General features: G+C 41.2%; 1 protein-coding gene across 1 annotated transcript in view; it reads right to left on the reverse strand.

Moving 5' to 3' along the window:
- Positions 1-23,651, reverse strand: part of LOC149235706 (short integuments 2, mitochondrial-like) — a 194,314-nt gene that overhangs the window by 145,295 nt on the left and 25,368 nt on the right. The window lies entirely within an intron of this gene.

The raw sequence follows: 23,651 nt of genomic DNA on the forward strand, positions 1-23,651 counted from the left end.
TCTAAGGAAGGGTTATAGCTGATGCAAAATGTGCCCTACCCGCAGATATCATCACAGGAAAAGAGACTTCTAACGCAGACCTAAAACGCAGTCATCTTAGCTAGTTGTTTTTTAGGGCTAAACGCATGATGATTGTGACATGTTTTGAGGACTGAATGTTGTTGTGCTAGGCAGCAGGCCATGACACCACAACTGGGCTTGCGTAGGGCAGCAAAGGGTTGTCATGTGCCCTTAGGTAGCAACGCAGCTAGGGAGGGGTTCTATTAAGGTATGCCGCAGTCCTTCAAAGGCTGTTTGGAAGTTTGTTGGAGAATCGAAGGCTACAGCCATATGAAAGTTTGAGAAGCAAGTTTGATGTTGCTATGTGAGGATAGGTAGGACTGTCTTAACATGAAGGTTGTCCACCTAGTATTAGAATGACTTCCAGTGCAGCATATAGAGAATCCTCTTAACAGTGAACTATGCAGCAAATGATAAGATATGACAGTGTTGGAGCAGCATGGTGTGGAACGCTGCTACAGCATGACAGACATCATAAAGAAGTGTAGTGCAACATGTTGTGTGCTTGGTAACAAAGTGCAGCACTGTGATAAAAGGAGTGGCAGCATGATGAAGGCAACATGGTGCAGTATGGAGCAGCAATAGTACAGCATGGTAATGATGAACATATGGCAGCAGCAAGAAGGTATTGCAGCAACAAGATGATGAGGTATTGCAGCATGCATTTGGGTGCAACATAGTGCAATGAAGAGCTCAACATAGTACAGCATGATGAGATAGAACAATGATGGGACTGCCATGTCATCGTGCAGCAGTGGCACAATGGGACAGCAAGCATGGACAACATGGCTCCACCATGGCACATGGGACAGCAATGCAGCATTAGGTGCAGCAGTTATGAGGTCCAGCATTGTGATGATGGGTGCAGCATGGTGCAGCACGGTGAAGTGCAGCATGATGACGAGATGCAGCATGATGATAGGTGAAGGAGTCACCTTGCAGAATCAGTTGAAGCAGTATGTCTTCAACTGATCTCATGTTACATGTATCATCTTCTTAGAAATGATCTATGCTCTTATCTAGATAAGTCAAAGTATTGACTTCTGTTGTAAATGTATTATCTCTCTCTCTCTCTCTCTCTGCTGAATTGAAGAACATATAAGAATAATTGATCAAGGGTTTCCCCACATTGGGGATTGTCCCTGGCTAGCACCACATCTTGTGTCCTCTTGTCTTCGCTTGTCTTCTGCGATTTATGTTTATGTTCTATTTGCAGTTTACTTTAATGCTGATGTGACTGCTAATCTAGAAAAGATATTGAGCTAACTATCAAAATTGAAATAAATTTCTCTAAGCATAGAACATACATAAAATTAACACTTTTGGGCAACCCTAAGATCTAATGGTTCAAATTCATTTAAATCAAGGGATGAGAATAAATGTGCATTTAATTCTCACTTTCTATTTTTTAACTCACCCATTAAATAAAGTACCCACATTTTACTTTATGTCGAAAGTCACTTTTCACTTTATAATTTAATATTGACTTTACCACTGATAAAGTCACTTTCACTTTATAAAGTCACACTGAGGAAAAGAATTATTTTGGACACTTTTCCCTAGGTAGAGACTAACCCATGGGAAACCACTTGTCCAATGTACATTAAAAATTAGCATCTTTCTCAACAAAGACATCTCACATATGTTGCACGAATCATGCTTTTCCTATGTGCATGGTCCTCCTTGTTTTTCATATTTCCTAGGCATGTCCTGATCTATTCAACTGGTGCATATCTCAATAGAGTGTCTACACAATCTACCTGCACTTGTTTAGAATCTACCTTCGTTTCAAAAACAGACAGTTTGAAGACTTCTAAAGCAGTTGATTATGTGAAAAAAAAAAAAAATGTTGGAAATAGTTCTACTAAACTACCATTAAGAGCTACACCATTTGTTCAACATTATGAGAGTTCAAAAATAAAATGGCTTCTGGGAGTTTTATTAAATTATTGCACCGCAATGGGTATGTGAAATTGTTGACCTCCGAGAAATCTTCATCCATCAACCTCCTCAAAATATTTGGTTCAATAGAATTATGAATAGTAACTCAAAACATCGAAACCTTTGTTCTAAAGTGTCACTTTAATAAATCTATGAAACAGATACCTAAAAATATTAGAAGGCCCATTTTTTAAATAAATTTAAACTTGCCTTTACATCTCGATGTATCATGACCTTTAACTCCATGTTGCTTGAGATCTTCAACAACATACAAGGCACTAGGATTAGTATTGCTTTAATACCATGTAGAATTCAGTATTTGCACATTCATATTGGACAAAATAATAAATGTATTAATGTTGTAGCATATACAAGATAGGGGGTCTAGGGCAGGTTGCCCAAGATAAGTATACCGCTCTGTCATCTTTACATTAGGTCTCATTGCAATATTTATAACAACCCTGTGGTTACAGTGGTTTCACTTCCGAACCTTCACATTTGCAATTGGTGGTCATATATATCCCAAGGAAATTTAGAAGTTGCCTTTGCGTGGGGACTAGGAATTGCCTCCAATAATGACACAAATATGTTTTCCACTTATAAAGGGCTAAAAATTCTTGAGACACATGGGGCAAAGAAAGCAGTGGTAGTGGGGAATTCATCTAGAGTAATTCGACTCCTCTGGCACCAATTACCATCTCAGAATCCATTCTTATCAAGACTTATTCACCATATGAAAGCCATGGCCAAACTCTGAATATCTTGAAGAGCTTGAATTCCTCCAACTCTTGCTCCCATTCAATAAGGAGGCAGATCTTTCAAGCGAACAAAGTTCATTCTTCAGGTTAAATACTCCAAAAGACTTAGAATATAAAGATCTCCATTGAGATACAAGAATATATATTAAACGTATGAATAAGATGATGATACAATGAGAGTGAGGGGCATGCTTGTATATTAGGCGGTTGCCTCGTCATGGAGAGTCATGTCCCATTTAGACATGCCTCTTCAACCTAATTACTAATTAACTAATCATTATTACAATTATCCTCATTACTTATATTTATATTATTTATATATAATTTATTTGTAACATTGCCTTCCTCTTCAAAAAAGCTTTGTCCTCAAAGTTTGTTGACGCGAGAGGCTTGATCTCTTTTTTAGTTTCGAATGTCTTTTCGTCTCGGCACTATCATCTTTGTTGATACAAGTTGATATGATCTTCTAAGTGATAAACAAAATTGTCACACTAAAAAGAGATCAAACCATCCTAGATTAATCTTCTGTGGAATATTCTAATCACTAGAATTTCGTAACGAATTGTCATCATAGGACTGGATTGAGGTTACATCAATATTCATTGGAACATCTGTTTGTTGTTTCTGTTCTGAATGGTCCTGATACGTAACTTGGTTGAGTTGTCTACTCTCACGATTCAGATGTCGATAGGGAACTTTTTTGGTTTGACTTTCCCTTATTAGGTGTATGAAAATTTTTTGAATTCCTTCTGGTACTAGGATTGTTGAATTAGGTACACAATCTTCATTTGGAATTTTCATCATCTAGATTGTAACATGTGAGTGTGTTTTTCCTTCAATTGATTGATCCTCTTCTTGAGTTCGGTTATTGACTGGTTCAGTATTTGTTTCTCTATCTTTAACTGAGGATGTTACAACTGGCGACTTTGATACTTCCTCTTGAATACAATGTTCTAACTTGTCTTTTAACGACTTCTTATCCTTCTTAAGCTTTTTAATTTGTGTTAGTAATTCTTCGCTATGATCCTTAAGTCGCAAAACTTCATCTCTATCAGCAGTGATTTTGTCAATTTTATTTTGCATATTTTGTAGTACTTTTTTACCTTCTTGAAAAGCTACTTTTGAAATATCTTGGAAGTCTTCTAGTGTTACTGAATTTGGCTTCACGGCGACATCTAGTAGTGTTATTTTTTCCTTTTTGTAAGAAAATGTCAAAAACTTATTTTTTGTATTCAAGATGAAGGAACCAAGGGTTTCCATCCGGGGTGAACCCAAAATAATGTCACCTTGATCGCTCCATAGGGTTTGAATTGAGAAGTGTAGTATAAATGTATAATCCTCAATGTTTAACTGTAAATTGGTTAGGTCATATTTTTTGTTGCCAAAACAGTCTAATTTTTCGATTATATTTGACTCCGAGATCACTAATTGGTTTGCGATTTTAGGCATTATATAATTTTTATCTTTGGCAGGTGAGATAGCAATAGTGACATCTTTTCCTGCAATGGACCCTTTAATTCTAAATAGCACTGAAGCATAATTACGTGAAGTTTTCGGAAATCTTCCTTCCTTCAATTCCAAATTAGACTCCATTTTTTCTTGTCATTGTCAGGGACACTAATATATTCTTGCTATGGAAGAACCACTTCTCCAATATATCTATATATATATATATATATATACACTTACTCTATATATTTTTTTTTATAAAAAATATTATTAAATACCCCTTCTCCTTTAGTGATTTACACAAGAAATATATATATATATATATATTTTGTCTCAAACCTAAACTTTAATTTCACACTCCAAACACATCTCTTTTCCTTCTACTTCTTATCATAAATCTTTATTCACTTTTCTTCCTATTATAATCTTTATTCACTTTCTTCTCCCTTGATAATATTCTTTTGAATCTTTTAATAAAATTTGTTTTAATATACTTTAAAAATACCCTTACTATGTATATTTAAATACATAAAAAGTACCTTTATACTCTATTGGAATTCTCCAAATTCCCTTTTCCCTTTATATATATAACTCCCAAAAATTCTTTTATAAGCCTTGATCTTTTTTATTCTTATTAAAGTCACTTTCAATATCTATATATATAAATTACCTTCTTTTATTTAGTTTGAATAAGCTCCTTAGCACCTACTAAGGTTTGTCATATATACATATGAACTTTTAATGAGATTTAATATCTTGGATTAAAAAACCTTTAATAAATACTTGTTACTCAACTTTAAATGGCGTTTACCTCCAACCACTTAATAAGTTTTGGGATTAATTTTTGGGTTAATTAATGAACCAATTAAATATTTTGGGCATCCGTTATGAAGGGTCACGCCAATACGTAGAAATATTGGCAATGTATCCACTAAGGTAATCGCGTTATGGATAGATCACTGATAAACGGCAACGGACACTGAACTTTTTTTTCCACAATGGTTGCGTATGGTACCTGTAATTCCTGCAGACGACAACAAGATTCTTGTGGAGGGCAACCAATTGGTTTATACGTAGGGGAATGGGGATGAATGGTATAAAGCGGATAATGGTTGTGGGCTGGAAAAATAGTGTGGGCTAGATGTTGTTGTCTCGTTGGGGTGATGGCACAGTGGTGGTCAATCGGAGGATGTGGAGGCAGTGGCTTTGGCCAGTTCGGTTGGAAGTCATGTTGCTGGTTGCCATTTTTTGTTTTATTCTCGCTGTTTTTTCTATTTTTTATTTTATTATTATTTTTTTAATTTTTTTTATAATATTTCTTTTTATCTTGATATCATTTTTCAATAATATATATATATATATATAGAATATCTTTTTTCGTATTTGAATTTTATTTTATTTTTACCCTTTTTTGTTAGATTTTTTTCTTTTTTAATACAATTTTTTAATTCTTTTTTATAATTCCTTTTTTCCAATTCCTCACTTCTTCTTCTTTCTTTTTTAATATAACTTTTTTTCTTTTCTTTTTTCACTCTAATTTATTTTTTTTAATAGCTCAAGGCCTCAGGCAAAATGGAGAATCTCCAGAAACTTGTAGCGAAACACTTCAATCTTGATAGTAACAATGTTGACGAAACCTCAATGGCCAAGGGTCTAGATCGAAGAGCATGGTTGTTAATTTAAGGTATGTTCTATGCTTAGAGCAATTTATTTCAATTTTCACAGTTAGCTCAATATCTTTTCCAGATTAGCAATCACATCAGCATAATAGTAAATTGCAGATAGAACATAAACATAAATCGTAGAAGACAAGCCAAAACAAGAGGACACAAGATGTGGCGCTAGTCAGGAACAAATCCCATTGTGGGGAAACCCCTGATCAATTCTTCTTATATGTTCTTCAATAGTTCAACAGAGAAGACTTTCTTGAGAAGCCGAAAAGGAGCCGAGGATGAACCCTAGACTCTTCGCAGCCGCCTCCCCTGTTTCGGCCACCGCCTGGCCCCGGATTAGCACTGTTGCAGCAGATGAGGCGAGTTCAGAACCGGATTCGCAGAAAGAAGCAGCGACGACGGGATCAGTGCTTGACCAAAAGGCGTCCGGATCCAAGATTGGCTGCGTTATCCTCTGTAGCAGCAGTCAAGGCAAAGAGATGTACTATCTGGCCGCAGTTGATGAGCTTGGACTCGTGCTGGGGCTTCGTTCTTCACCCACTGCCACCCAGGTCATTACAGCTTGCCTTATCGCAAAGCTGCCCAGCGTTCAGGACAGCCGCAGCAAGAAAAGCTTGAAGCCTTCTCACAGAAACTCTACACTTGCCATCAGGGTTTCGGCCAGTCAGAAAGCAGTATGTTTTTGCCACGAACCAAAGCAGCTGTCCGCATCATTCACATGGCCTCCATATGGATCTGGAGCAAACAACGGATCTCCGAAAAGCAGTTGCAGCTTCAGATCTGTCAACGATTGGCCAGATCCGGTCATCCAGCAGGCAGAACAGGCCATGCTCTGGCCAGATCCAGAGATCTGTACTCATCTTGGCATGACTTCAAGGCCAGAATTTGACTCCTTTCAGATTCAAATCTCTCAGCGTTCAGGCAGCACCATCATGCAATGGGTTAGCCCTGCAGATCTGGTGCAGGATCTCAAGCTGAAGCTAGAACGCAGACTGGGGATTCCATCAAGCATTCTGCGGCTACTCTATCAAGGTAAACAGCTCGAAGACCCTCTCCCTCTCTTCACTTACGGCATTTCCAGAAACAGCTTGGTGGTGGCAACCCTTCATTTAAGAGGAGGTGCAGCGGGGCAATCATCCTCTACCCGTCCTTTCTCATACAAAGATGCTGTTCACTCTGAGTATCCCAAGCCTCCGGAAGCCCCTAAATCCAAGGTCTTCCTGGTTGAAAAGAATGAAGAAGTTCCCTCTGTTGAACTCATTCATGAAGAACTAGCATCCCAACTTCAAGATTTTGCTGAAAGAGCCATAATCTGCAGATTTAATGGACTGTGGCCGCGCTCTCAGGATCTCTATGCATGGATCCATGCAAACTGGACCCATCACTGCAAGGTCTTTTTCTGTTCGAAAGGCTATTTCATTGTCCTATTTGACAACAGTAAGTACTATGAAAAGGCAATAGAAGAGGGCCCTTGGTTCATGGGAAATGCAAGGTTATTCTTGACTCCCTGGTTCCCAGATTTCGATCCAGACACGGCAGTCATTACCAAGACTCCGGTATGGATTCGGCTTCCAAATCTTCCTGCCCACCTATGGAGTACCCGTGTCTTCAGAGTTATAGGAGACACCCTGGGCAGCTTCCACAGTGGCGATCTAGGGCGGGAAGCTAAAGGTCTCTACTCATATGCAAGAATGTGCGCGATGTTAGACCTGAGCAAAGGCCTTCCAGAACAAATCAACCTTAAGATAAATGACTTTGTCTGGACCCAAACTCTGGACTACGAGAACACTGCTTTTCGGTGCCGCCATTGCCACCAATCTGGGCATTTGCAGAATTCATGCCCATCTCGCCCGGCAAAAAAGAACAAAGCCAATGCCTCCAAGCCCAAGCCCAAGCAGTGGACTCCTTGCTCTCCTCCTCCAGTGGTGGATTCCGGTTCCTCCAGCTCTGAAGATGAAGACAGCGATGAAGAATTAGAACATGCCCCTCATACAGCGGCCCCCTCATCCGACGGTCTGGCGCCTTCCTCTGACGCAGCCAATGCTCAGAAACGTGTCCATTCGTCCTCCTCTTCGGATTCAGAAAAAGAGGGCTTCCCTATGGTGGGATCCCCGGTGGAGAATCCCAATCTTCAAGTTGTAATCGCTCATCCACCACAACATGGTTGGGTGGAAGTCAAAAAACGAAAAGGGAAAAAGCTTCGTGTTGAAGCCTCTACCCTCTCAGGGTAGTTTACCTTGCTTCTTTCAGCTTCTAGTGACTTGTTGTAGCTCCTTGCTTGTCTAGCTTCTTTTCCGGAACCGAGGTTGATAGTTCTATCATTTCCGGTGGCCGGTTTCTTGCATCTTTGGGATGTATCCTCTTGTACAATATTTTTACTTAATAGATTTAGTCTTAATCGAGAAAAAAAAAAAATAGTTCAACAGAGAGAAAGAGAGAGATAGTACACATACAACAGAAGTCAACACTTTGACTTATCTAAGTAAGAGCATAGATCATCTCTAAGAAGATGATACATGAGGTAGTTGAACTCAGTTGAAGACATGCTGCTTCAACTGATTCTCCACGGTGACTCCATCACCATGTTGCACCTCACTGTGCTGCACCGTGCTGCACCCGTCATCACTATGCTGCATCGCATCATGCTTCATTAATCATGATTGTACCCATCACTATACTGTTGCACTACGCTGAGCTCTTCATTGCACTATGTTGCACCCAAATGCATGTTGCAATATCTCGTCATCCTGCCGCTGCAATACCTCATCATCCCGTTGCTGCGATACATTCTTGTTGTTGCTATATGTCCATCATTACCATGTTGTCCCATTACTGCACCAATGTCCAGCAACACTGATCTACACCATGCTTATGCATCGATGCTCCTATGTGGATTATGCTGCACTGTACAATATGTACTCACATTGTACATCATGTACCCAAACAGGTCTAATCTTTGACCCAACACACGACACAACTGCTATTCCAAGTCTGTTCTATTGTTGTCCCTGGTTAGGGTATGTGCATGCTACAACAACCCTTAAATATCTACACAAACAGTCTCCCTTTTGTTGCGGCCTAATCTTGAAGAGGTGTTGGCACCCTTGGCTGTTGCCCTGGGCATAGATAGCCCCTAAACAGTGCGATGTTGCCCTCCAAAGCGAGTTAGGACCTGCGGCCCACCTACAACACCATACGCTGCCCTTCCTTTAAGGATTCTACACCCAAGACACCTCCATGCAGGCTAAACCAACCTCTCCTTGCCTCGGCCCTCTAGGGAGCTGTCTCGGCCTCCCCTCACAGCAATTCAGCCCTCAAACATACCCTAGAAATAGCCCTAAAACACCACGATGTTCTATCCCTCTTTGCTGGTTAGGGCATCCTTTAGACATCTCTTTTCCAACGTCTAAGGGTTGTCTCAAACAACGTATAGATTAGGGCATCTAGGGTATGATAAGATAGTGTTTAGAGTCAGCTGTTAGGCGTGCTAGATCTCCCTTTAAACTGTGGCCAAACCTTCACAAGACCTACGACTAGGGCATCCTTCTTTTACTGCGAATAGGGTCTCCTTCTAGACATGCATTTAGGGCTTCCTCCTCTTAGACGTCTCTTCCACTAAAACCCAAAAACAAGTGGAGAGAAATCAAGAGTGAAGTGTGTGTAAATGACTACCAAGTCACCTCCTTTTATACTAAAACGTTGAGCACACATGGGGTTTATTTGGTTGCCGGCCGACCTTGACAAATTGTCCCATAACACAAATAAATTCATATCTCCATGAATACTTGTCAGAATCGAGTGATCTTTAGATCAATCCTACACCTCTCAATGAGAGGAGTCCAAGAAAAATAGCAGCTGCCATAAACAAGATTACCCACATGGAGTTTGGCCCTAGTTGCCAATTTTAACAGTGGTTTTGTGCAGCGATGAAGCAGCCAGAGGATCGAACTGCTCTGATACCAAATGAAGCGAACAAAGTTCATTCTTCAGGTTAAATACTCCAGAAGACTTGGAATATAAAGATCTCCATTGAGATACAAGAATATATATTAAATGTATGAATAAGATGATGATACAATGAGAGTGAGGGGCCTGCTTATATATTAGGCAGGTGCCTCTTCATGGAGAGTCATGTCCCATTTAGACATGCCTCTTCAACCTAATTACTAATTAACTAATCATTATTACAATTATCCTCATTACTTATATTTATATTATTTATATATATTTTATTCGTAACAATCTTTTAGGAAACACAGGAGTGGGCATGAATGAAGGTTTAATGAAAGTTAAGGGGCAGCCCCAATCTTCTCTCCCATTCCATGATAATTTCATGCATTTAAATTTTAAACATTGCAATGAGATATAAATGACGTCTTATCACACAAGGTTGTCGGTACAAAGTTTTATGGACCATTAGTTCTCTACTCTCTCAATTTTTCTCCCTCTTAAAGCATAGGCATATCACCAATAGGATGGTGTGATTCAGTGATCCATGTGGTTTCTTGCCAAAAGCAAAAGGGGTCTAGTTCTTTTGGGAGTGTAAGGTCATTAGTCGCATTTCTTTTGTCCAACAAACTTGACCCCTTCTTTCCTGTCTGCAGTAGAATCATGAGGTTGAAGGATTGTGTTTACAATTCCCCTTGGCAACCCCCAAAGGACAATATTGTTTCTAGTGGGCATCTTCTTAATCCCAGGTTTGTCATGGCTCACAGGTGTCATTATGTCTGGTACAACTTAGCATGACCTACGAGAAGATGCCAAAATACCGAATATATGAAGAAATACAACCCAGAACACAAAACAAAATGAGAAATAACAACATGTATTTTATTATTCAGAGATGAAAGCAATGTTCACTTGCCTCTTCGAGGGGGCAACCTCCAATAGAGCAAGGCTTGATTACAAAATAAGACACGACGCTCCTCAATGGGAAGTCTCTATTCTTTATATAGGATTCATACATGCAATACCATGGGTCAGTACCATGGTTCTCTTAATACCATCTATTTAATACCATGGCCCGTTTGCAACTAACTATGGTCCCTTTCTTTAAATGCAGGTCAACCACTTACAATTATTAATATGGGCTTTATTGACTCTTTAACTAACTATAACTATGACTCGACCCTATTACATAAATAAGGGGGTTAGGGTTGGACCCTAGGATGCCCTCCCCCATAAAAACAGCCTTGTCCTCAAGGTTGAAGCTGCGAAAACTGCTGAAGAATAGTGGTTGGTTCCCAGGGCACATCTTCCGGAGAGGTATCTTTCCACTTGACGAGGACTTCCTTGATCGTGTGGCCGCACAGATGTCGTTCTCGCTTGTTAAGGACCTGTTCAGGTTGGAGCCAGATTGAACCTTCTTCATCTAATTCAAGTAAACTGGTTTGAATTCTGCAATTGTTCCCCACCACTTTCTTGACGCATGATACATGGAAGACAGGATGGATTTTTGCAGTGGGTGGCAAGCCTAGCTTGTAGGCTACTTCGTCAATGCGTTGAAGTATTTGATAAAGTCCATAGAATTTTGGAGACAATTTCTGACAACCCTTGTCTTTGAGTGATGTTTGCTTGTATGGTTGCAACCTCAAGAATACCTGATCCCCTTCTTGAAATGTGCGCTTTGAACGATGTTGGTCTCCCTGTTGCTTCATGCGATTCTGAGCTTAATGGAGATTATCTTTGAGACGGGCTAGCATGGTTGCATGGTTCTGTAGGAGTTGATCCACTGCTTGCACCTTAGAGCATCCAGGGATATAAGAAGTAGGTGAAGGGGGGAGTTGACCATAAACTGGTTCATATGGAGTCATCTTGGTGGCGGCATGATAGTTAGTATTGTTGGAAATACTGAGAGGGGGGTGAATCAGTATTTATTTTTCTCACTATTGTTTTACTAGTTAAAACATGTATGTTCAGAACACAAAATGAACAGCAGGAATAAATGCTTTTATTAATATAACTGTGTAGTAAAATAAATACAATAAATAGAATGTCACAATTGGTTGCCAAGCTCCAACTTGGACTTTGGTGAGGCTCCAACCTCCTGAGCACCAACTCTTTTTTGCCAAGACACCAATCTTGGACTTAGGAGCACCAACTCCCAAGGACTTCAATCCTTTTCAATTCTGAGGCTCCAACCTCTTTGGTATACACTGGTGTGCTGCTGCGCTCTTTTCAGCTTCCACTGCTTCTGCTGCCCCCTTTTCTTCTGCTGCTTCCACTATCTCATGCTCAAGTTATGCCATCCACCAACGACAACACAGTTCTCTGTTTTTGCTGCTTTTATATGCTCCATGCCCCTGTCCATTCGTTTCCTCTTACGTGCTGGCTCTTTGGCTTCCTCCTCACTTGATCGCTTGACACTTCGGCTTCCATTTCTTTGCTTTCTTTATTTTTTCTTACAGGCTTTATCGGAGGCGTTTAATCACCCATCGAAAGCCACCACCCGAGCGTTTTAATCAACCATCGGAAGCCACCAACCGAGCCTTTTAATCAACCATCACCGAGCGCTTTAATCAACCCACCACACTTATAGAATCAGAGCCACCCTTTTATTGCCACTTTTATGTCTATCGGAAGCCACCGCCCAACCGTGTCCACACATACAATCAACACAAGCGTTTCAATATATGTCTTAAGGCTTAAACCCGCAGCCACATATAATATATGGGAAACATTATAAAACCCCTTTATAAAGATTTCGGTCACATATACATTACTACACAGGAACCCATGTAAATCCGCTCAAATGATCATTCGCGGATTTCAAATCTTATCCGCCCACCTTTATAGTTAACGGCGAGTTCGGATTTCGGCGATCACAATAAATCCCTTTACTCCGACCTCCTATGAGGAGCGGACCCGATGCTCTTTAGACTCCCTTTAATATTGTTTCAGGTCCGATGAACATCGGCGTTCGCTGTAAACAATAGAACAACCTCCTCCGATGCGACGGACACGACACCCTTTTATGATCCAGCCTATTCAAATTTCGGCTCCGTCAATTCGGCGAGTTCACCTCGGCGACTTTGTAACACAAAGGGTCTGCGGACCCAACACTCCTTTAAGCTCCCTTCTAAAGAGATTTCGGGTCCGGCCTATCGGCAGATTTGCAATGTAATGGGTCTGCGGACCCGATGCTCCTTTAGGCTCTGTTTTATAATATTTCGGCTCCGGACAGTCAGAGCTTACACTTAACAGTCCCAAAGGCCTTTGCGGACCCGATATTACTTTATGCTCCCCTTTATAATGGTTCGGCTCCGGTCTGTCGGAGCATACACTTCAGTGATTGCGAAAGGCTCCACTCCTCCGATGCGATATTGATTTCGGACCCGAAATCCTTATCCGCTGTACTTCATAATACTTCGGCTCTGGGATTTCGGAGCATACACTTCGGCGGTTCCGAGGCCTCTCCTCCGATGCAATATTTGGTTTCCGGACCCGATATGGGTCTGGACCAAAATTAATATTCTTTCAACTCCGCCACTGTCCCACCTAAGGGGAAATATTTTGAATTCTCTGTGTAAACAGAGATATTCGATATAGCACTTGTAAAATGATTTAAGGAGTCTGTATAAAAAAAGAAATGACTCCCAAGGCTTCAATCATATGACTCCGATGGCCCTATTTGTTTGTAATATATATATGGCTCCTCTTGCTCCATCTGCTCCTCTCGGTCCATTTTCTCCATTTGCTCCATATATATTGCTCCTCTCTTGCTCCATCTGCTCCTCTCGGTCCACTCTGTTTGCTCCTGTAGCTCCTCCGATGGCTCCTCTTGCTCTGACACTCCTTCGATATGGCTCCTCTTGCTCTGGCACTCCTCCGATATATGTGGCTCCTCTGGCTTGGTCCGCTCCTCTTGGCTCCTTTTGCTCTGTCTCCTCCTCTTGAATATTGCCATATTGACATCAATGACAATCTGTGTCCAACAATCTCCCCCTTTGTTATTGATGGCAATATTCTTCTGCCTTCTCCCCCTTTGACATCAATGGCAAAGGAATGCATACGAACTCCCCCTGTCAAGCTGCTCCCCCTGTCCTGCTGCATCTTTATGAATAAACTTGAGCGATGATAAAGAAATAACCCCCATCTTTTGTCGCAGATGTTCGAATGCTTCCCGAGGAAGAGGTTTTGTGAAAATATCAGCTATCTGCTCCTTAGTACTGATATATTCCAGAGCGATGTTTTGTTCAGCTACTTGCTCACGGAGGAAATGATACTTGATTGGTATGTGTTTGGTTCTTGAGTGCATCACTGGATTTTTGCTGAGACTGATAGCACTAGTGTTGTCACAATAAACAGTAATTAGTTGATCTATCCATATGTTGACATCCTTTAGCGCTTCCTTCATCCATAGTATCTGAGTACAACAGTCTGCTGCAGCAATATACTCGGCTTCGGTTGTGGATAATGATATGGATGACTGTTTTTTGCTGAGCCAGGATACCAAACAGTCTCCTAGGAAGAATGCATTTCCACTAGTACTTTTCCGATCATCTATATTTCTAGCCCAATCAGCATCGGTGTATGCAGTTACAGTCAATGTTGAGCTCCTTGGGTACCAAAGACCGAAATCTGAAGTTCCCTTCAGATATCTGAGGATTCTTTTTACGGCTAATAAATGGGATTGTTTGGGAGCCGATTGAAATCTTCCCACCATTCCTACTGCTTGCATTATGTCAGGTCGTGTAGCTGTTAAGTATAGGAGGGCTCCAATCATTGACCTGTAATGAGTTGCATCTACTAGAGGGGAGTCATCATCTTTGCTCAGTTTGCAGTTTGTGGTCATGGGGGTGCTCATGGGTGCACAGTCTTCCATTCCATATTTTTTGAGCATGTCTTTTAGATATTTGGCTTGAGATATATACAATCCTATTATGTTTTTGTCCTTTGGACGAGGTACCAGCTCCCATGTCTTGTTCTTCTCAATTTGGGACATTTCTTCTTCCATTGCTTTTACCCAATGAGGATCCTTACTTGCTTCTGTGAATGTTTCTGGTTCTATCATAGATAGGAGGGCAATGGCTTTTCTCTTGGGTGAGGTGGTTATCCTTCTTCTGGTCTGCACACCTTCATCTTTATCGCCAATGATTTGTTCTTCTGGATGATATCTTTCTACATACTTCATCTTTGAAGGGGTATGAGGTGGTTCTCTTTCCTCTTCTTCTTCTTCATCATCTATCTCTTCTTCTTTAGGTTCTTCTTCTTCAATGAGAAAGTCATCTTCTTGTTCTTCAATTTCCTTTTCTGGAAGATCTTCATCAACCTTTACATCGATGCTTTCCACTATTTTCTTCAGTCGAAAATTGTAGCACTTGTAAGCCTTGCTCCGTGGTGAATATCCAAGAAATATCCCCTCATCAACCCGAGAATCAAATTTTCCAGGTGAACCATCATTTATTTTTATGAAGCACTTGCTTCCAAATATTTTGAAATACTTCACCGAAGCAGGTCTCCCTTTCCATAGCTCATAAGGAGTTTTGTCACAATTTGGTCTCAATTGAGTCCGATTCAATGTATAGACAGCTGTCCCTACTGCTTCCCTCCAGAATTTAGGTTGTAGATCTACTGCTAACAGCATGGTTCTTGCCATTTCTTAGACAGTTCGGTTTCGTCTTTCAACTACCCCATTTTGCTGAGGTGTTCTGGAAACCGAGTATTCCCTTTTAATTCCATGAATATTGCAGAACTCTCTGAACTCGTTTGATGTGAATTCTCCTCCTCTGTCTGTTCTGAGACACTTAATTTTTGAATCTTTTTCATTTTCTACAAGGGCTTTTAGATTCTTAAAACACTCAAAAGTTTCAGATTTATACTTTATGAAATATATCCACATCATTCTAGTATAATCATCAACAAATAATACAAAGTACCTTTCTCCTTGGAGTGCTTGATTTCTAGTTGGCCCACACACATCAGCATGTATGATTTCCAAGGGCTTTGATGTATAGTGTTCCTTTGTCTTGTGGCTGGTTCTGGTCTGTTTTCCATGTTGACATGGACCACACACTGCTTGATTTGGTTTGGACAGCCTTGGGATGTCTTGTACAGCTTTGATTTTGCTGATATTGACCAGATTTTCGAAGCTGGTATGTCCAAGTCTCTTGTGCCACAACCAACTCTCATCTGCCTGACTCAAGTAGCATTTGTTCTCCTGAATCTTGTTCAGAACGTAAATATTGTCTGGTGTTCTTACTCCTTTTGCCACAAGTTTTCCAGAGACAGAGTTCCTTATTTCACAGTCTTTGGTGTTGAAGACAACCTTATGTCCTTGATCACAAATTTGGCTGACACTCAGAAGGTTGTGTTTGAGTCCGTCAACCAGCAGAGCATCTTGAGCTTTTCCTTTTCCATTGATCAGAGTAATTGTTCCTCTTCCTGCAATTTTGCCAGTTCCGCTTCCAAAGGACACATTCCCTTCCTTTTTGCTCAGTGAGATAAATTTCCTTCTGTCTCCTGTCATGTGTCTGGAGCACCCACTATCCACAAACCACTAGTTTCCATTATTTTGCACAAATAGAGCCAGGCCGCATTTGTCCATTGCAGAGATCTTGCTACTCGTCTTTCTTCCTTTGAGTGGGCAGTTTTGTTCATAGTGTCCATTATTGTAGCAAAAAGAGCAAGTCAGATCAAATTTAGTCAAGGGATCGAATGAATTGAAGGTTTTGATTTGTCCCTGTCTTTTGGGAGCATATGAGTTGATTACTCGGTCCTTTTGCGTTGTCTTTTCACTTCTGCGAGCCATGCAGTGTCTAGCTTGGTGACCGAAGTTTTTACAGTGAAAACAGTGTCCAAGAAATATGGTTTTGAAGCAACCACGGTTTAATTCGCCTTCCTTTCTGAGAATTACTCCTCCCTCGTCCTTTGGATTTTTGATGGGCCCTTGGTGAAATATAGGTTTGTATTTGCTGTAGTGTCCATGATTCGACTCCACATTCTTCTTTGGAATAACTCTTTCTTGATTCTTGGAATCTGGGATGCACTTTTGATAAGATACTTTTTCATCTTTTGGGTTGCAGGAAAGTGCATCGGCATAGCTTTTCGCACTATTCTTAGTGCTTGAGGATTCTCCCTTGAAACCTATTCCAGACTTATCATGTTGAGGTTTTTGATTTTTCAGAATAGTATCAAGTATTTGAGAGCTTTTACAGCCCTTTTAATTTGCTCCAACTCCTTTCTCAGAGATACTACTTCGGCCTCACGTTCTTCACAAGTCTCTTCTTTTTCCTTAAGCTTTGTTTCCAAGAGATCTTCTCTCCTTCTTATTTCCTCGTTTTCCACTTTGAGAGAGATAATTTTGTTCTGTAGTTTCTCGTTCTCTTCAATGGCACTTATTAACAGTTCATCTACATTTCCTTCTTGCTCCGAGTCATCATCATTTGTGAGTGGCATGAATAATGCTTCTTGGCTTTCATCATGATCGCTTTCCTCATCTGATTTCTTTTTGATGACCATAAACTCATCCTCATCAGACTCATCTTGCTTGGAGAGAAGGTTTTTCTTATTGAACCCTTTCTTTTTGTATGTCATTCTTTTAGAATTTCTTTCATCATCACTGTCATGTTTATGAGGACATTTTGCTGCATAATGACCTATTTTACCACATTTAAAACAGATAAGAGGATACTTGCCTTTAAGCTTAGATCCTCTCTTCAGCTTTCGTACATATTGAGCCAATTCGGATTCCACATCTGACTCATCACTACAGTCATTCCTTTCTTTCCCTTTCTTTGACTTTGAGGCCTTGAATGCTGCATCTTTGGAGCTAGGTCCACCTTTCCTCATTTCATAGGCAGTGAGAATTCCATGGAGTTCATCCATTTTGAGGGTGTCAAGATCCTTTGATTCTTCTATAGCACTTATTTTGGAGTCAAATCTGTCTGGAAGGGACCTTAATACCTTTTGTACAATAGTACTTTCTTCAACCTTTTCGTCCAATCCTTTCAGGGAATTTACCACTTCAGCTACTCGGAGGAGGTATGCTGCAATTTCTTCTTCCTCTTCCATCTTCAAACTTTCAAATTGTCTTCTTTGAGTTTGAAGCTTTGCCTTTTTGACTTTTGAGTCTCCATCGTACAAGCTAACTAGCTTCTCCCACATTTCTTTGGCAGAGTTACAGTGCATGATTTTTGTAAACTCGGAATCAGTGATTCCACTAGTGATGGAGTTCATGGCCTTTGCATTTGCAATGTAGGCTTTCCTCTCGTCTTGGTCTGTTGGAAGAGTGGAAGTCGCTTGGTATTCAGTTTGACAAAAATGCCAGACTTCAGGTCCAAGGGACAGTAAATAGTAAGTCATTCTTTTCTTCCAAAAACCAAAGTTAGTGCCATCGAACAGAGGAGGTTTTCAGCATTCGAATAATCATGCAGTTTCATATTTTCGGCAGTGTGTCTCAATCCATGAGAGATTGTGCCCCGAAGATATCTCAGAAGATTCTTGGCACCAATCCAGTGAGACTCAACCAAATATGAGCTCACCATGCTAACTGCAAAACATATGTCCAGACGGAAGTTCACCAAGAACATCAACGCGAATGAGTTTATGAAACTCAAAGGCATTTCCCAAATCTGGTCCGACATCACTACCATATAACTTCTAAAAGTTAAGATCCTCGAGGTAGTCACAGGCTTGCAGTTTATCATTCCACATCCAAAATCCAACTCCCTCTTACTTCGGCAAATGAGAGGGTCTGCACCTGTCAGAAATAGGTCGTTCTCATAAGGTGTCGATATGAGAGGTCTATCATCCACAACCTTTGGGTAATGGTTTGGATCGGTTTCACTCCTAGTGAATCTCAGCTTCATCAGACGGCTATCAATCCTCTCATACTAAGCCCGGGGTGTTTTGCTTCAAGCCATAGAGGGCTTTCTTCCACCTGTATACATCAGATTCCCAATCATGAATCTCAAACTCCTCGAGTTGTTCCAAACTTGTGGACCCGCTGCATGAGGGGAATAGTCCCCTTATAAGATTTTCCTTCGATACATCTCAGACATGTACCTTCATGCTCTACTTGAATTCAGACATCCCTATCACCATTTGACTCACATCAGGTAGGGCCCCATAGGTAGACCTCCGGTGTTATAGATGCGATATGTCAATTGACATGATCCCCAATGGACCATCCTGCAACTTGATACAAATTGCCAACCCTGAACCCATGAGAAAAAGCATCTTTGAAAATTATATTTTTTAACACGTACCTTTCCATCGATGAATGCCACCCTAAAACCTTTGACTTCCATTTCCGAGATGGACACCAGGTTCTTCTTGTGATTAGGTACATAAAAGAGATTCTGTAAATGAATCGAGTTACCCTTATTCAATTGAGAGTTAACATTCCCTACACCCTTTCCGGGATAGGTGGCATCGGCTCCAAGTATAATCCCACAATTGTTTCCATCTCTACCAAATTAGAGAGTGCACCCATCTATCTGATGAAGTGCCTTGAAGCACTACAATCTATAAGCCAGATTCCCAAAGAATCTGAAGGAGAGGGCCAATACAAGATAATGCTTCTTTATCTTATCATAAACAACATTTGATTCTTCATACCTGGGGTTCCTTGCTTTCTATGAAGAGTCGACCATTTCCTTGATGACCTGCATTACCTGTCATTCCTTTGATCATTGAAGATGTCCCTGGAATGATTGTTATCATCATCAAGTGATGTGTCCCTACCATTCGGACACTCCTTCGCATAATGGCCGAACTAGTTATCTGCCTTTCCTTCCACCCTGAGATCTGGTCTTCCAATGAAGTGATCTTTAGGTAGGCCATATTCCACTGCGCCATTCTGATAATATTCTCTGCTTCGACTTCACCCTTGGTGAATTTGAAGAGGGATGAGGAATCCATTGATCCTTTTGTCCTTTCCCAACTGTCTTCGATGATTGCTCTTTCACTCTTGCTTGGGCATTGTCTTCACCTCAGCTCTGATACCATGTTAATTTTAGGTATGTTCTATGCTTGAGCAATTTATTTCAATTTTCATAGTTAGCTCCATATCTTTTCCAGATTAGCAATCACATCAGCATTAAAGTAAACTGCAGATAGAACATAAACATAAATCGCAAAAGACAAGCCAAGACAAGAAGACACAAGATGTGGCGCTAGCCATGGACAAACCCCAATGTGGGGAAACCCTTGATCAATTCTTCTTATATGTTCTTCAATAGTTCAGCAGAGAGAGAGAGATAGTACGTTTACAACAGAATTCAACACTTTGACTTATCTAGATAAGAGCATAGATCATCTCTAAGAAGATGATACATGAGATCAGTTTAAGACATGCTGCTTCAACTAATTTTCCAAGGTGACTCCTTCACCTATCGTTGTGCTGCATTTCGTCATCACGCTGCACCTCACCGCGCTGCACCCATCATCATTATGTTGCATCTCATCACGCTTCATTAATCATGATAGTACCCATCACTGTACTACATTATGTGTCATTGTTGCACCATGTTGCCATCCTGACCTATGTGTTGGTTGCACCTTGCTTGCTTGTTGTCCCTAACATGCTTTTTGTCCTTAGCATGCTTGTTGTTGCATGCTAGTTGTCCCTTGGATGCTAGCTGTAACATTGCATGCATGGTGTATTTGCTGCTAAGTACCATACAACTGTCCCAATGTTAGTTAGTTGTCCCTTGCATGCTGCTCTCCTTTGGAGACAGATGCTCTGACTATTTCAGCAGTTCTGGCAGTTACGGCTGTTCCCGACAGTTCCGGTGGTTCCCGGCAGTCTCGGCAGTTCCAGCTTTTCCAACATTTCCGGCTTTTCCAGCATTTCCAACTTTTCCGGCAGTTTCCGGCAATTCCGGCGTTTCCGGCAATTCCAGCGTTTCCAGCAGTTTCGGCTTTCTGCCCTCTGGATCAAGGCAACGTTATTCCTTAGGATCTCTCCTCCTACTAAAACCCAAAGACAAGTAGAGAGAGGAAGAGATCCCAAGTGTGTTTAAATTACTTGAAGGCCACCTCTATTTATACTAAAACGTTGAGCACATGTGGGGTTTATTTGGTTGTTGGCCAACCTTGACGAATTGTCTTCTAACGCAAATAAATTCATAACTCCATGAATACTTATCGGAATCAGATGATCTTTAGATCAATCCTACACCTCTCGATGAGAGGGATCCAAGAAAAATATCAGCTGCCATAAATAAGATGACCCACATGGTGTTTGGCCCTAATTTCAAATTTTAACACAGTAGTAACACAATCCCTGCTTTCTTCTTTCAGCCATTTCTACAAGGGACACCTTTTGAACCCTAAGTGTTTGGGTAGTGCCCTGAGCCTGGGTGGGGCGTCCCTTGGCTATGAAATTTGGACGAGGCGACTGGGTCGCTAAAGCACGTTCCACTTCGATAGCCTTTGTGAAAGCTTCCATCCATGTCGCTAGGTGGTGCATCCAAACGTGGGCTTGGATGGCGTCCTTGAGACCACTTATAAAACATTTCAAGTAGAATTCATCTCCCAGACCTGCTGTGCGAAAGGCTAATGTCTCAAAGGTTGTAATATAGTCGTTTATTGTGCCTGTCTATCTGAGCTTAGTAATACGACCCAAAAAAATAGATTCACGTTCAAAGCGGTCACAAATGGATTTTGCGAACGCCTGCCAAGTAATTTTCCTTGGATAGCATTTCTGATGCCACTGCCACCATTGCCATCTTTCTTGGTCCAAGTAAAGGCCTCCCACACGTAGCTTAGTCTCATCATCTCTGATGTGATTCAGAGTGAAATATTGGTCCATTTGTGATAGCCATATTGCCAGATTAGAGCCATCAAATTTGTACATGTCCAGCTTGGGTGGTCGAGGGTGGGAATGTTGGTGATTTCCATGGAAGTGAAGATGATGGCTAGATTCTCCTTCATGGTCTTCATTAAAAGCATATGCCTCTAATTTTAACATCGACTTGCCCTTTGTGACTGTGTCTTGTAATGTCTGGATCTGCATCGTTAAATCCGCCAACCGTTTTTCAATGGTCTCCATCTTCTCATTGGCCATAGCTTGAGCTCTAGTTTCTACCATACACAGATCTGGGTCATTTGTCGTCACTGTGAAAAAATTTAAGACCACCCGAAAATTGAAGCTGACAAGTGAATGGTACCACCGTGCTCAGCTCGTCGTCTTGATTCTTATGGGCTAAGTCTCTTATAAGCATCCTGGGAGGGCCTCAGACTTTTTTTTTTACTCCGAAAGGAGTTTTACTCCCCGCTTATCAATACTGCAGTAGCCAATTTCCAAAAAAGCTAATCCTGCCCAATGTCCTGCGAGAATCGCCCCAGGGTATAGGAGCCACAAGCCTCCTGCACAAATGGTCAGATCTATCTGCGAAACCCTCAACTGTAGAATGAGAGTAGGACTGCGGCAGCGACATAACCCAACCTGCTAAATTTGATCTGGCAAAGAAGATGATGGGCGATCTTCAGAGAGACGAGGGAACTGTGGTCTCAAGGAGTGTCAGGTGCTATAGATCGCAATATACATAAGGGTCCAATAGTAGTACTCGGCCCAATCTTTCAAAGCAATAACTAAGGAGGATCAACCGTACCCTTAGCTATACTACCCGACTACCCTATCGTACGCGCAAGTAATCTCCCCGAGTGTTGTTCTCGGTGCACTGTAGCAGCAAGACAACCGACGGTTTATCTACGGTGAGGTTTCAAGTGAGCCTAGGGGGCTTCCGATATACCAGAGGGTACATTGAAGACAGTCCGTGCGCGGTTCTGTCTAATGCACTACTACTCGAAGGGGTACCCACAGGGGTTATAAGGGAGTCCAACAAGCGTGACCACCTCTTGTATTTCCTACGTGCATGCCTCCCCAAATCCGCAGGTTTATGCGCTCAACGACAGATCCCGTGGTTTAAAGACGTCGAAACACGTCTCTAGCCAAAAAAAAAAATCTGTTAAAAATGGAGATACCATCGGCCCTGGAAAGTGCTCTGATACCACTTGTTATGCTCTTGACCTGCGAGAAGATGCCAGAATACCGAATATACGAAGAAATACAACCCAGAACACAAAACAAAATGAGAAATAACAGCATGTATTTTATTATTCAGAGATGAAAGCAATGTTCACTTGCCTCTTCGAGGGGGCAACCTCCAATAGAGCAGGGCTTGATTACAAAATAAGACACGATGCACAACACTCCTCAATGGGGAGTCTCTATTTTTTATATAGGATTCATACATGAAATACCATGGGTTAGTACCATGGTTCTCTTAATACCATCTATCTAATACCATGGCCCGTTTGCAACTAATTGTGGTCCCTTTCTTTAAATGTGGGTCAACCACTTACAATGATTAATATGGGCTTTATTGACTCTTTAACTATAACTATGACTCGACCCTATTACATAAATAAGGGGGTTAGGATTGGACCCTAACAAAAACTTAAAGTGAGCATGGAGTCACTGAAGAGCAGAGGCTGGTAGCTTCAGAACAGAACTGATGTTGATGGGATGAGGGTTGGGGAGACAAACTTTAGATGGAAATCCATGAGAGAAATGCAATGGAGAACATTGCACAAGCTGCCGCTGTATTTGTTGAAGGAATTGAAGGAAGAAATGTGGACATTCATGCAGGTACAGAAGAACAAACTTCTGCAGCTATTCTGAAGGTGGATGTAGTTGTCTGAATGATTTCTCAAATTCATGAAGCCGATGATCATCCTTGGGCGGCACAACAGGGTTCCCCTGAGCAGGACTCCTCTGCATCCCTGGATCCTCAGGGTTACAGGATTATGGGAGGAATTG

The sequence above is a fragment of the Pinus tabuliformis genome, chromosome 8 (assembly GCF_031772625.1).
Source record: "Pinus tabuliformis cultivar Carrire ecotype Pingquan chromosome 8, CPIR1, whole genome shotgun sequence".
Classification (NCBI taxonomy): domain Eukaryota; kingdom Viridiplantae; phylum Streptophyta; class Pinopsida; order Pinales; family Pinaceae; genus Pinus; species Pinus tabuliformis.